Raw genomic sequence first — 14,762 nt, 5'->3', positions numbered from 1 at the left:
GCATTCCCTATTTTTTTCTATGAAGCAGCAAATCTGATCCAGTGGGACTTTGCAGACAGGGTGTCCGGTTCATGGAGCCCTCTTCAGCTACAGTTTGCAGCCTTGACCCACTGGAAGAATCTGAGCTCCAAATAAGTGACTGGTCCCAAAGTAGAAATCTTCAACAGGCTAAGGCTCAAAATGTTTCTGGCCAGCTAGAGGCCTTCTCTGTTTGAGAAATTCAAATGTCTCCCACTCTGAGATTTCCTGCCAAAAGTGAACAGTTTAACTTCGACCTTGCCTGCAGCTATCCAATGTAGTGGAGCCTTCTTCGGCCCCAGCCAGCTGCTTTGCCATGCTAAGAACTTTTTAATTCTTTTCTAAACATTAAGGGCCTGATTTAGAGTTCACCGTCCACTGTATTACATGTGCATTTTTTCCCTGGGACAAATCTGGTCTCTGTATTCAAACCGCTCTCCATTGCAGTTGGTCTTAAAATGTACCATGCACAACTGGATGACCTTGGTTGTCACCTTATGGGTTATGGCACTATTTTGAATCTTCAACTAAGAAAATTCCTGCAGTTCTACTTCTTGGATTTTGGTTGTTTTGGTGTTGTTTTGTTTATTTATTTTTCTAAATTGACTAAATTTTCTTGTGTTCTGTTTTCACTTGATTACCTTTGAGTACTGCATAAATATTTTGCACATTGCCTCTAAGTTACGCCTGGCTGCTTTCTACCAAGGTACCAGAGGGATAAGCATAGGTTTATTTAATGACTTTTGTGGTTCACCCTGACAAGGATTGTGATTATTATTTGAGGTGATGTCTCATCCCCCTGAACTAATATTTCAATTTCATACAGTTCTTTGGAAGAATTTTCTCCACTCTTTGTTTTGTTTTCATAAAGTCTTCCATAGCCCCAAATATAAGTAGTTTATATAGCACCAAAGGGCTGCTAAACAATTAAATTTGGAGTCAGAATCATAGACTTGCTGCTAAGTGAATTCAAATATTTCACAGGCACTTTTTACTTTAGTCAGTTCCTCTAAATGAACCAGGGAGCAGATTTTGTTTTGTTGCATGGAGTGATCTGTGTAGCCCTAGAAACTAACCAGGTTGCCTGATAAGCAAAATTCACATTGTGAGTATAGAGAGTTAATATCTCAATCTTGAAAAAGAGGCAGCAGAGTGAGAATTTGGACCAGTTTCTCTGCTGTAATCATACTCCATACACTGTCCTTTTGTGCCATGGCTTGCCAAAGGACTGGCTTCTGCACGTCCAAAAGCTATTTAAAAATTATTAATGTATGTGTGCACATGCAACAGGCAAAAACTCCATACAATGAGTATCCCAATCTAACATATGTTCAGTATCATGGGTTGGGAAAGTTCAGCATTGTGGGTGGGGAAGTGAACAAACTGAGTAAGTCCTAATGAGGCAAAATTATCTATGATACTAATAGTCTCTTGCTTGTTGGCAGTCTGCCAAGATAATAAAGTCGCCCAGCAAATATATATTGGCTTTGTGGAAAAAATTGGACAATAGAAAGCCCAATAATTCCAAACTGAACATGGTGGATGATATAAAAGCAAGACCATATATGTAATGAACGAAGAAAAAGCCAAATTGAAGCTCAAAATCTCCACCCAAGAGAGATACTCAGCTTAGATATAGATCACGCTATTTAACAACCATAGTAAGACTACCCCCACATTTGTGAGGATGGTCAAGTTGTATAATTTTGAAAAAATACTGGTATAGCAACTGCTAAATCCGGTGCAGATGCCTCATGCAGTCAAGGGTCAATGAGGCAGGTCACCTCTATGTCAAGATTACATTTTAAAAATTAACCATGGACATCATTTTCTGTTTAGGTAGTGAGCATGTGTTGAGTAAAGCGCCCCTGATGGGGACTATCTACCCAGAAACAAGATTATTTGATATGCAATATTTGCATTATGCTTGTGGAGGTGACTCTCTGTGACAAGGTTATGCACTTATATTAATAAAATGTCGTCTGTCCTCCCAGTCCTTGTCGCCAGTAATAAAATATCGTAACACGGTAAAATAGCTTAAATATAGCTTTATTATCACCCACCGATAACTTGCAGCTGCAAGCTACAACAACTGACATTCTCAATGTGACTCAGCTTGAGCACACGCTCGCTGATGTCACATCATTCTGTCATTGGAACACAAACCTTAAAGGAAAATTACAACAGATATGTTCAGAGCGGATTGCAATACAGTAGTTCCTGTCACAAATATTGTAAGTGAGGTGGAACTCCCCACTGTGCACAACTACGCCTCAGCCCGTGGTAAATAGGAGACAGCCTGTTAGACCTGACTTTTTCAGCGGGTTTTTCACCAGATATTTTGCTTTTTGCCGGCAAGTGATGCTGCTATCTACAACAAAGCCATGGGCCTGCTTTTGAAGTGCACGATGCACCATCCCAACTTGTACCACAGCCCGACGCCTGTTGATGCCGCACTGTGCCAACTCTGATGTCGTCACTGAGGCCGTTGCCTGCACCGGAGCTGAGGGCACTGCTTGTGATGCTCACGATGCACTGCCCTGACTCGCACCGCAGCCTCAACCTCATCAACTCCGGTGCTCATCATCGCAGAGCCGATACCTGACGTGGGTGACCACCCAAATCCACTGACCATGCATCATCATTTTTACTGACTTTATCTTTGCTGGCTTTTAGACTCTGCACACTGGTCCACTGATAGCCAGTGCTAAAGTGCTTTTGTTCTCTCATTTAAACATGGCAAACATGGCTTACACCCAATTGACAAGTTTAATTTACTTGGAAGTCCCTAGTAAAGTGATACTACATGTACCCAGGGCCTGTAAATTAAATATTACCAGTGGGTTTGCAGCAACTATTGTGCCACCCACGTCAGCAGCCCCTTAAATATGTCTCAGGCCTACAATTGCAGCCTGTGTGTGCAGTGTTAAACTGACATCTGAACCTGACAAGATAAACTTCTTGCCAGACCCAAACCTCCCTTTTTATTACATATATGTCACCCCTAGTGTAGGCCCTAAACAACTCAGTGGGTAGGGTACAGTGTATTTAAAATGTTGAACATATACTTTTAAGTTTTACATGTCCTAGTAGTGAAAAACTGACAACTTTGTTTTTTCAGTATTGTGAGGCTACCTATTTCCTAGGATAACATTGGGTTTCCTTATTACATTTAATATGTGGCAACTTCCAATTGGGAGCAGATGGGAATTTCAAGTTTAGTGTGTAAAGAACTGTAATTTAAAAGACTTTTTAATGGTAAAGTTGGATTTTAAGTTACAATTCTGAAAATGCCACTTCAGAAAGTTGGCATTTTCTAGTCCTAGCCATTTGGTGGTGCAGAGACAGAATATCGAGTCAAAAATATTGATTTGCACAAATATCGAGTCATAAATATCATGGGTCAGGAATATTGACAAATTCTCATGGTCAAGAATATCGATTTTAGGTAAGTCGTATCCCTGTTAAAAAATACTGAGGTGTTTAATATCGTTTGTAAAAATATAGTTGTTAAAAATATAAATTTTTTATTAATGTTATGTTTTTTAGCATATATTTTATATGTATGTGATGTATTTTTTTGTATAAGAATTGTTTGTATTTTTATTATATGTGTTAGAATGTTAGTAGTTATAATTGTTTTATTGGGATTTTGCGTTTTTAGTTCCGTAGCAGGTTGTTGGTTTATAGGGGAATAGGGTGGGAAGTAATATAATTATAAAAAAATGTATTGATAGTTTTTAGTAGTTATTAATTTTTGTAATTAGAATTTTGCATTTAATTTTTTTATTTTTTTTATTGGTTATAGCACGTGTCATACACAGCACTTGGCCTACAACCCGGAGGCCGGCCGCTCGAAATGTCAAGGAGAAATAACCAAACGTATCTCGCATAACACAGCCATTAAGCCGACAACCCAGAGGTCCGGCGGCGATATAATTCAAGAGTGTGAAACAAAAGCAAAAAAGGGGGGATCAACTGAAGGAGTGAGTCGTCACTATAATTTTGCATTTTTAGTTCTGTAGCGGGTTGTGGGTTTCTAGGGGAATAGGATGGTAAGTAATTTAATTATATAAAATGTATTGAATATTTTTAGTAGTTATTAATTTTGCTTGTTTGAATTTAGCGTTTTTAGTTCTGTAGCGGTTTGCGGGTTTATCGAGGAATATAGTGGGAAGTGATTTAATTATATTAAATTAATTGAATATTTTTTATTTATTAATATTTGTTTAATTGAGATGTTATAGTGTCAAGTCATTTTAATGAATGAATTAATAATTGTTTGTTAATTAATTTTAATTAATTAATTGCCAATTATTTATGGTAATTGTGTAATTCAATTTAGGTGTGTGTTGTGGTGCTTATAGATGTAAATGGTGGGAAGATTTTTTTTAATTGATGAATTAATAATTAGCTGTTAATTTTAATGAATTAATTAGTAATTAATTATGGTACTTGTGTAGTTAATTTTAGGTGTATGTTCTGGTGTTTATAGGTGTAAATGGTGGGAAGGGTGGGAAGTAAATTATTTTAAATTGATGAATTAATAATTAGTTGTTAATTAATTTAAATTACGTTATTAGTCATTAATTATGGTAATTGTGTAATTCATTTTTGCTGTGTGTTGTGGATATTATAGTGTTAAAGCAGGTGTACACATTGAATGTTTATTATTTTGATTAATTATATTGTTTTTATTTGATTATTAATTATGTTATTTATAGAAATACATTTAAATATAAATCTTAAAGTGTTTGTATTGGTGTGGTGTTACAGGATAGGAAATAAAATAAATACATTTATGTTTTACATAATTTTGTTGTTTTTTAACATTTGCTCCTTTTAAATAATTATTGCTTATACATGTATTTATTAATTTATTTTTTATAATATTTGTAGCTTTTTGTTATATGCAATTAATATTATAATATGTTTTATTTTTATATATTTATTATAATTATTTAACCATATTTTTTTTAAATATTGTTTATTTGTATGATTTTCTAAATGTTTTTTAATTGTTTAAATGTTATTAGTAATTTTTGTTTCTCTGCTATCCAACAATTTCCCTAATGTTGCACTCACTGGAGTGGGAATAGTAATTTTTGCCCCTCCGCTATCCAGCACTTTCCCTATTGTTGCACTCACTGGAGTGGGAATAGTAATTGTTACCCCTCCGCTATCCAACATTTTCCCTACTGTTGCAGTCACTGGAGTGAGAATAGTAATTTTTGCCCCTCCGCTATCCAGCACCTTCCCCACTGTTGCAGTCACTGGAGTGGGAATAGTAACCTTTATCCCTCCGCTATCCAACATTTTCCCTACTGTTGCACTCACTGGAGTTGGAATAGTAAATTTTACCCCTCCGCTATCCAACACTTATGCTACTGTTGCACTCTTTGAAGTAGAAATAGTACTTTTTACCCCTCCGCTATCCTACACTTTCCCTACTGTGTTTGTAGTTTTTTAAATTAAGTTTATTTTTTAGGTTTAGTTGAAATGTATATTGTCCTGGGTCACATGACTAGGTGTAGCTGACACGTGGTCTTTGTGTATTGCTCCCAGATAGTGAGAAAAAGGGGGAATAGGTGTTGACAGAATTCAGCACATTCGAAAAAGGAAATACAAGGAGAAATAAATATATTTCTCCTTGTTGCGCCATTGTAACGCCTGTTATTAATGGCGTTAGTTTCTGGCGCTGCCTCAGATTCACACATCCTTGTAAATCTGGGACAGCGTCAAAGTGCAATGGTTCGTTGTGGTGGAACGCCCACAGTAACATGCATTATACGCCCCTTTACGCAAAGTGATGCATGTAAAGGGGCCGTATTGACAAGGCGGCCTTCAGCCACTTAAAGTGGGTTAGCGTCGCGTTGTAAATATAGAGAAGGGCATAGCGCCACCAGAACGTCGCTCAAAGTGACGTTCTGGTGATGCTAACCCCTTGTAAATATACCCCCTGGTTCTTTATTTCGGAGTCTAGGGGGGTTTAATAGCTGCATTTAGGTCTGTGGATACCTGCACCTAGCGTGGGACACCTCAATTGAGGTAGCAATGCGCTTTAGAAATTGTCTTATTATTATTATTATTATTATTATTATTATTATTATTATTATTATTATTATATGCTCCTGTCTCCAAGTTCCTCATCTTGCCTTTTAACTATCAGCCGAAATACAAAATGCATGTGCAAGCAGAAAGCTAAACTCGAATTTCTGCCGAGCTATTTCCTTCAAATACATTCAGCATTTATGTGCATCAAGGGCATGCACTCATAAAGACAATAATTTTCCTAGCACGGCTGGGTTTATTGAAACAGTGAAGAGTCACATAACCTTCATCAGAGCCTTCCGGAGAGGAAATAAAAACAGAACTGCTTCTGACAGCTAAGACTTTTTTATTGGTTCTGGGCCTAATGGGGGAGGGAAGCGCCTGATGAAATACTTCCGCCCTATTGTATTCCACTTATAGGAAGAAATGGTTTATCTCCGTATGCTATGTGACATTTAAGCAGATGTCAAGGGTTTCGCTGCACTGACAGTCCTCAGCGAGCGATCATCAGTTTACATTCCTCCAACAAATCAATGCTGTGATGCAGTAATGTGCTCAAGCACATGCACACACATCACCGAGGGCCTGGTCCGCAAAGGGAAAACGCGAGATAAACACGAAAATCAATTTAGACGTCTGCTACGTGGAATACATCTGCGCGTTTGACTCCAGCCAGAGACCACTTCTAAGCCACAGTGCAAGGGTGAGGCAGCCCTGAGTTCTTGTTGAACTACATCCTGAAACTTGGGTGTATTTTTGCATGGGGCGTACACATTGAGGACGGTTCTTCTGAAATAAACTCTTTGAAGGGACTAAAGAAGAGATGCACCTTGGCGGCCCTATTAGGTAGCCTTTGAATGTATGGCCTGAGGGCAGCACTTAACAAACGTGGAACATTCTCCCTTTCATTGGGCGGGCGAATTTTTGTATTTGATGTATGTATATTTTATAATCATGGGCCGTATCCTGATTGGACAGCAATGAATGTTGACATACTTAGTTCAATGATAAACGTGTAGCAAACCCCAGTAAACTAAAGAAAAGGTGTTTGGATGGGAGAAACACTCTTTTAATGGTCCCTGGGTTCCACAATCTGGCCACTGTAGATACTTGCACTGACCTGGTGGTTGTGTTTGATAGTAACTTGAATTAGTGCTCTTCTATGACATGCAAAAGGGCAAAGATCACTGGCACGGTGTTGGGAATGGCATACTTCCACAGAGCATGAGTGCAGGCTTGTTTTGGACTATTGTTGGGACCCATATATTTATTTAATTTTCCCTCGTGGTCGTCTGTCAAATCCCCCTCCAACCCGGCCCCACCACTCTTACCTGCACGGCCGCTCCTGGTCATGTCTCAAATTAAAACAGAGCTAGTTATTATCATATCTAATTCTCCATGGACCCTAACTGCAGTTAAAAGATCTATTCTGAAATCATTAGTTAGTCTGGCGCATGGTCTGGCTTCAGTACAATATACTTGTGATGTAAAATAGTTAGGACCCACCCAGCTAATGTAGCAATCTCTCAGGGCGTCTTAAATACCAGAAATTTGCATGTGACCTTTCTGTGATCTTAAATGCATCAAATCTAAAGTCTTGGGCATCAAAAAACAGATATTGAAGCACAAGTCTTTCAACAATCATTTTAAATGGAGTGGGAGGTAACTAGCAGAAGGATAAGCAGTCAACTTGACATAGACTCCTAGCATCATCTGCAGCCCCAGATGTATTTAATTCACATGTTGGGTCTAATGTGGTGTTGAATCCAAATTCGTTCAAGCTAAGGTTGCAAATGTTGCAACAATGTGAGTTGCAAAGCTTTATGCAACAGTCCTTTGATGGAGCCCAGAAGAAACTGTCATATTCTCTTGAATGTATATCAGTTGCTATTAAATTAGCTGAATGTGGAAAAAGGATCAAAAAGAAATATAATTGATTTAAAAAGAAAAAATTCAAATGCTATAAACGCTTAATGACATCTAAATTGAGCCATTACTTGATTATATGTGGCACATTGGTTTGTTTTGATGTAGTCTTAGTTGTATAAAGTTTTGTTCAAAAGTATTATATATGTTGCAAAAAAATGTTGGCCTTGTATATTGTTGTAAGTATTGTGTAAATTGTGATATATGTAAATACATGTATGGTATTTATGTGTTCTAGATGAAGGATAAAGTCCATACAAAAGAAAAGAGTTATTTAAAATAGGGTGAATAAATAACCCAATAACCGAAAGAATATAGTGTGGTTGTTTGAAAAGTAATGTATAAGTAATTAGGATACCAGTTTTTTTCTCTTTTTAAAAAAAAATGATTTTAGCTTTAAGGCATATTTATTTGAAGCTCCAAAATCAATGTGTTTTTCAGGTTTTGTATCCTAGAACAAGGTGCATTCACAATGGTGTGCCTTTATTATATAACTTTTTTAAATGAAACTACACAATAGCATCAGTTATTTGCTGGAATGATTTGCTAGTTTTCGCCTCTGTGCTTCATTTAGGGGCCGATGCCGATTCGGGAAAAAGCACTTCCAATAGCCGTACGGAGTCTGTTTCCCATACAAATCGTACCCTGCACAGTCCCCGAACGTATGACGTAGTACGATTCTCACCCAATGCAGCTCCCCGTACGAATCGTACCAGGAACCGTACGACTCAAATTCCTGTACGAATCGCCGCCGGAACACGCAGCAAGCGACGTTTGTACGGTTCGCAGCAGGTTTTCCCAACCCAGCAAGTACGATTTTTACCGCCGACCCTCCGTACGACTCTTTTCCTACGGGAGCTGAAAACTGTCGGAAAAGTAGAGTACGCCTCGAAACAGGTACGGAACGGATACCCCCGGGTACGGTGCATACACTCAATGATCTCAGGGGTACGGTGCGTCTCCATTCCACGGTCCGGATCGTACTCGTCGGGTCGTACAGCATGTGTACGAATCGTACGGTCCACTGTGAGGGTACGAGTCGTACGGAATCTCCGGTGCAATTCATATGGGTCGCGACAATTCAGACGGAAACTGTCCCTACAAATCGTACTACGCGATTCGGACTGACGTGTGCGATTCATACGGAGAGGGCTCCGGATACGATTCGGACGGACGCTTTTTTTCCCGAATCGTGAATCGACCCCTTAATGTTGACTCAATTATTCTTGTCCATGGTCAAAAGGAATTCGACCAGTTTGCAAAATGCTCCATCTATATTTCAAGTGTCACAAGGGTTATTCCTTCCTACGTGATAAACCAAAAAGCCTGCTTTCCAGACTTTATCATATTTCATCAATATTAGTTTTAGTCACACAGCCTTTTCCATGGCCTTTTCCATGGTCGCCATCCCTTTCCAAAAGACTCCATGCAGAATCTAGACATAATTTGTCTCTTCCTGTCATTCTTCAACGGCCTAACAGAACACCTAAATGATCACTTTAATAAATATATTGGTAATTTGCTGGATTCTCTCTTGATTTTTTTATTGGTCGATATGATATAAGTAAATAGCCACTAATGGGATATTCTACAACATGTTGTTATTGCATCTGCACTTCTTGGGGATAAGGGCCCCAAATGCAAAGTTCCATTGTAAACAGGTAACATCATACATTATCAATAATTTGGCTTCCTGCATTTCTTGACTCGACAAGGCATCCAGAGTCTCAAAAAATGTAAGCATGCCACTATTTAAGCAGACTACTATTTTCCCCAGATATCATTGATCTTTGTGTACTGTATCAATCAAATGCAAATTAGGAAAGTATAGTTACAAAATGTCTTTAGAAATGTAGTTTGTGGTGTTCAGGTTACTATATTGGAAACCTATGCATTTCCCTGCTAAAATGTTTTGACATTATTTCATGATGAACATACTTAGGGGCTGATTCCGATGCTGGACGGACCTGAGTCCGTCCAGGATTGGCCAGGAGCTCTAACTGACGACCTGCTGTCGTCGATTACAGCCCTGCTAGTACGATGCAAGGGTTCGGTCACATTCGTATACTTTGCAATACAAGCATGCATACCGAAAGGAATGCATGCCTGAATTGCTGAAAGCAGGGGTGCAGTTCATCCCTGCACCCTGTGGCCGGCACCCCAAGGTGCCTGCCACCGGGTGCAGGGATCAACGGAGGAGCACCATAGGAGCCCCCAGGCTGCCATCCGGCAGCCTCACACCCATGGGGACCCTGCTGGGGCCCCCCAGAGACAGCTTCTGACTGCCTTTTTGTGCCGGACACACCGGCACAAAAAGGCATTGAAAAGCTTCCATCATACGCCGTCGGTTGTGAAGAGGTGACCGGGGGAGTACTCAGGGATTTCCGTCCGCAATCCGGAAATCCAAGTCGGATTCCTTTCCGATCGAGCCCATCAGAATGGCTCGGTCGGAAAGGAATCCGACCCACACATTCCGGGTCGGTCAGAAGGGCTCCGACCATCGTTCGGAGCCCTTCCAGACGAAATCGGCCCTTATATTGTGTTCCATTTCCTTTCTTGCTCTTACCTTTTTTTTATAGAAAGAATTTGGTTGGACTATATCCTTCATTTTGGCACATTAGTATTGACTTTGGATGTTTGCCTGTTTCTAAGAGACCCTTTTTTGTACTGTGGAATAAATAGTTTTCTTGTAATAATGGCAAAATAATGGTGAACATACCTGACTGCAGAGGGTTTTGGTAAAGTTCATTATGATTGAAGGCATCATGTCGGCAGATTCATCCTTCATCTCTTAGTCCATGAGTAGGCGTCTTTTGATATGGAGCGGCAGTTGCTCCAGTCGAGTGTCTCCCAGAAATGATATCTTTGTGGTGTTCAGGCTATGTTCGGGCTTCGTCACTTTTTTGGAACTCGGATTCGTCCAACAGGGCAAGGTTGCAAGCTGTAGCCGAACTGGACTCCAAAAGACCGGACATCCTTCTTGTGACATACTGCTGAAAAGGATTTTCTGCTGCAGAAAAGCTCTGAGCGGTAGCAACCTAAATCTTTGAACCTGTGGCAATGCACCTTCGTTGTATTGACTTAGCTGGTTTGTACTGGTCCTCTCGAGGGCCTTTGAGCCAAAATGTTTTTAAATCCCAGGTTTCTCAGGATGTTGAGAGGAGTACACACTGACACAGCCAAGGTCCAAGAACACCAGGAACAGTACTTGGGGCTCAAGACTCAATCCAGAAAAAGCTAACAGCAGGGCCCAGGGCAGGTCCATTTGGAACAGGCTAGCGGGCTTTTCACATAAAGGGCCTCTAGCAGCTTGTTGTGTCCCTGTAGCTTAACAGAAGGGCATCCAACTGACCCTGTAGTAAGCTTCTTGGTCCCTGGCACAACTGGGCACAGGTAGAGCGCTTTCTCTCAGGTCTCAACACCAGACCCACAGGTTCAGTGCTCTTCTTAGAAGGTGCCTAGGAGTGCCACATTTGTGTCTGGTACTAGTCTGTGGGTGGGTGTAACTCCTGTCCCTTCTCTAGTCAATAGAAAAAAGGTCCCAGGGCTAATCCTGACCACTTTTGCTGCAATTCCTGTGTGCCCTACTGCAAACAATCTACAGTGCTCCTCTATACTTAAAACTAAGATGGCAGAATGTTTCTTTCGCCGAGCAGAGCTCCTTCGCCCACCCTAGAGTTGGAGTCAGGGAAATGAGCAACCCTTCCTCTCAAGTCACTCAAAACCAATTCTAGGGGCATTTCCTCTCCCACTGGGAGTGGTGCTCGATTGACTAGAAGGACAGAGGAGGAGGCAGGTCCATGTGTTAGCCTCATCTAACTGTGACAGGATAGACCTCTTTGAAGTCAATTATTTCCTCGGCACAGCCCAGGTGGTCATTGTAGGAAGCTGGCTCTATATATACTATACCAGAGTAAGGTACAGTGTGCACAGAGGCCAGGGAGTCCCTCAGGTATGTCAATGGCCAAATTAGGTAAGTGCTAACAGCCCTCTTTGTGGTAGTGTGGGCAAGCAGTTAAGCTTACCCATAGGGTGTCTTAAGCATTTATTGTCTTTCCTCAATCAAGACTGATACACACTGTCAGAGACGGAATGCTGACCAATTGGGTAAGTATAAAAAAGTATACTGGTATTTAATTTCGAAAGTAGGGAAATATGTGTAAATATACTTTCAATGGTAAACCTTTACACATAGATGCAATTGAGGATGGATTTTCAGTGGTTACAGGGTTGTATCACTTTAAAATGCAGTTTGAATTACACAATAATTACTTTCAGTTTAGTTTTAGTTACTTTGAAATTATTTCAAGTACTGGGGTGGTATGACTAGATACCACACCTTTGGATCTCAACATACACAGTAAGGAAGACATTTTAGTACTTTGCAGTTTCCTCCTCTTTTCTCCATACAAACATCAGTTCAACACTTAGAACATTTGAGGCCCAAAATCCCTTAACATGGGTTCCTATGGGAGAAAAGTGTTTGCGGTTTTTCAGGTAAGTACAGGACTTAAGAATGGGAGTTTTGGGAGTTAGGACCAAGGTTCCCCAAGGCTTAGATGGGCATTTGAGTTGCACCACCAGTGGCACTGGGCAGCATAGTGCAGAATGCAGGGGCCCAATGCTGGCCAATAGGGCTAAGGGGCCTTCGTTTAAGGATTGCTGACGGGCAGGCCACTCAGGCGTGAGTGCAAAGCTCCAAGGGTTATGGTCAGTGCTGCAGGAGATAAGGGCCAGCACAGGAGCTGCACCACCATTGGCACTGGGGCGGCCGGGTGCAGGGTGCAAAAAGGATGTTGTGGACCCTGTGCTTTTCAAAGGACACCCTTGGTTCAGCCAAGTTGCTTCAAGCTCAGGCAGGGTGATGTTCTGAAGGCGGCCACCAGCTGGAGAGGTAAGTTTGGTTCTTGTGGTATGCCTGGAAACCGTCAGTTGGGCCACCCAAGGCCGTGAGTCATCGGGTGCAGGGGTGTCTTCTGGCATCGGGTTTTCTCACCAGCTCCGGTCACGATCAGGGGACCTTTCAGTTTGAGGCAGTACGCATCATCTCGAAGCTTGAGGGTGGTCGTGGATCACTAGATCCCAGGTCAGGATTGCTGGGTAGGCCTCCTTGTGGTGTTGGGCCACTCAAACTCGGGCTGTGGGAGTCTGGCGCAGAGTGGTGCAGAATTGCGGAGTAGCCGGAATCCAGATTCTGTGGGTGAGTCTTTGCTTGAGCAATTCCTGTGCTCACAGGAGACATAAGATGGGTGCAGGACAGGTCCTCCGGGCCCTGGGGGTTGCTGGCTGCTAGACTCGCCAGAGTTCTTGCTGTCGGCAGGTCATAGGCGGGACAGGCCGGTATGGCTGGAGCCAAAGCAGTTGGTGTCCTCTTCACTTCCCTGATTGATTGATTGACCCTGCAATGGCAGGGAGTGGGTGTTGAGGTACAGGGCCTCTAAGGGTGGCACAATTGGTGCTGCAGTCCTTAAAGGCCTTCCGTGGTCACAGTGTCCTTGGTACCCATTGTACCTTTTGCAAGGGGCTTACCTGTGGCCAAAAGTGTGCCAAATGCGGGTACAAAGGTACCGATTTGGGAAAGAACACAGGACCTAGGAACCTGATTCGCAGGGACCTAGGACCCATCAGGTCAGGTTGCATCAGATGTCGGGCAAAAAGTGGGGGGTAACCATGTAAAAAGGGGCACTTTATTACAGTCATCCTATTGAAGGGATCGAAAATCTCCACTCACCCAAGGCCTTTGTCTCAGATCTGTGAGCACATTCGCAACTCAAGTGGCCTATTCAGCACCTGTGTGATAGTTGAACGCTCATACAAATGGCTTCTAGAGGCTTTGAGACGGGGAAAAGTCACAGTGAAAATGAAATGGTTTTGCACGTTAGAAGGTAAAAAACAGTGCATCCACAGAAAACAAAGTTTATTTTGCTCAACACTCCAGCTACTTGTGTCTGTTCAACAGTTCTTCTCTTCACCTCTCTTTACCCGGCACCATCCAAAACTACTCTACCTTCTAAATTCTATCTTACATCAGAGCAGAATACTGCCCTTATCACTCTCAAGCACAGGATCCCACACATCCCCCTTTATACACAATACAGAAATCCAAATAATAGTACTACTGCATAACCCACAAATTAACAGCAAAGCTAACCATATTATTCACAAATTATAAAGTCCTCCAACCTATTTGGTATCCTCTTGTTTCGGTTGAATCTCCTCAACTTCCTTGACTTTGTTTCCTCTTGTACATTTATTGCTTCTTCTGATTTGAGACACATTTTTCTTTTATTTTCACAACCATGGACCTTTACCTTCACTATCCTGTTCATGGTTCAAATGTGTGAGTCTTCAGTTTTCAGTACTTTTGACATATTCTTACCACTTGCACCAGACTACTATGATTGTTTATGACGTATTGGTGCTTTCATTTTGAATATGTCACCCACTTTGATCACAAATCTCCTTACAGCTTTTCTACAATCTACATACACTTTCCTCACACACACTTTCTTTTCTTCTTTACATCTCCACCTACTATTGAGTTTCACATAAACAACTTCTTTCCCTTTGTTCATCCAAGCTGGAATTTACATAGTATTTGCTCTTCTTCCTCTAAATAATGTAAAAGACACCCTTTCTGTAAGAATGGGTGGAGTAATTTTGTACACCTACAACCACATCTTAATATTAACCCTTCAATATTTTACCAGCATACTTAGCCACTTCAAATGCTTTTATCAGGGTCTTCTTAAGCCATTCCACCATTC

This window comes from Lissotriton helveticus, chromosome 4_1, assembly GCF_964261635.1.
Source record: "Lissotriton helveticus chromosome 4_1, aLisHel1.1, whole genome shotgun sequence".
Lineage (NCBI taxonomy): Eukaryota > Metazoa > Chordata > Amphibia > Caudata > Salamandridae > Lissotriton > Lissotriton helveticus.
The sequence above is the reverse complement of the archived record's forward strand: the minus strand, read 5'-3'. Positions refer to the sequence as shown.